General features: G+C 36.3%; 1 protein-coding gene across 2 annotated transcripts in view; it reads right to left on the bottom strand.

Annotated features, from left to right (window-relative positions):
* Positions 1-1,216, bottom strand: part of Sytl3 (synaptotagmin-like 3) — an 85,911-nt gene that overhangs the window by 75,126 nt on the left and 9,569 nt on the right. The window lies entirely within an intron of this gene.

The following is a 1,216-nucleotide window of genomic DNA, read 5'->3' on the forward strand; positions in this document are numbered from 1 at the left end:
AAGCTTCTAAAAATAAGTAAAACACTCTAAAATAATGATTAAAAGTATAACATAGTAAGTGCATAAATCGGTAACAGTTTATCATCAAGTGTTATGAAGTCTGTATAACTGTATGTGCTGCGATTTTCTATGACTGGCAGTAGTAGGGGTGTACACTAGCATCACCACAAACACAAGAGTGATGTGCTAAGGATTTTCCAGTCCCTTATAATCTTATGGGATCTTTAAGCTGTTTGCTGACTGAAACGCCATTATGCGGACATGACTGACTGCACGTCACTGTAGTCGGAAAATACGTTAGAGAAATGATCTTCTCGCCTGCTAGCTACTATTTTTACAAGTAATGTCCAAACTAAAAAAAAAAAAAAAAGAAATCAAGTCAGGTGTGGTAGTACACATGTATAATCCCAGCACTCTGGGAGGGTGAGGCAGGAGAATCAGAAGTTCAAGGCCAGCCTTCTATCAAGAGAATGTGGACAACCAACTGAATATTCTTTCTCCAGTGCCATTTTTTATAGCAAACCTAAGTGAATCCCACAGCAATAAGATATCTTTCTGGTGTTCGAGAAGCTAAACTCCTTTGCTGGGCTTCAATGGGGTCCACATTATATTATGATCCATAGCAAATCTGTAAGTGAAAGATTAATAGAGCTGTAAGGTATCATTCTCTTCAGCCAAAGGTTCTTAATCTTTGGTAGTCTGGTGAAATATATGTGTTTAAATGCATAAGATGAAATACACTGGATTATAAAAGAAATTGATTGTACTGATATATTTCTAATTGTAACACAGTAGTAATATGTTTGTTCTTCTATGAAATAGTAAGGTCTAGTAGGGATCTAATATCTACCAACCATAATTTCAGATGAGATCAGGTGCTTACAGGGTGGTATGACCATAGACCCAACAATAATTTCAAAGTGGTGATGGGTAAAGCAACATTTTGAGATACTGTATCTACAACCTATAATGCGGTATGAAAATATCTGTGATTTCAATTGGGGACCAAGTTACAGTCCAAGTTGAGTCTACCATGGTGTGCTGCCTATACTCATAATTTAAGGAAATACTAAATTCTAGTTAAAGATGAATTAAATAAAGATGTAATTTTTCTCCATCCAAATTTTTGGGCCATAGGCTAATGACTACCAGCTTCAGGGAGTCCATGTCTGTCAGTTTCTTTACTGTGAGGTAAAGTTAAAATATATGGCTCGGC

The sequence above is a fragment of the Chinchilla lanigera genome, unplaced genomic scaffold (genome assembly GCF_000276665.1).
Source record: "Chinchilla lanigera isolate Chin_1 unplaced genomic scaffold, ChiLan1.0 scaffold00038, whole genome shotgun sequence".
Taxonomy (NCBI): domain Eukaryota; kingdom Metazoa; phylum Chordata; class Mammalia; order Rodentia; family Chinchillidae; genus Chinchilla; species Chinchilla lanigera.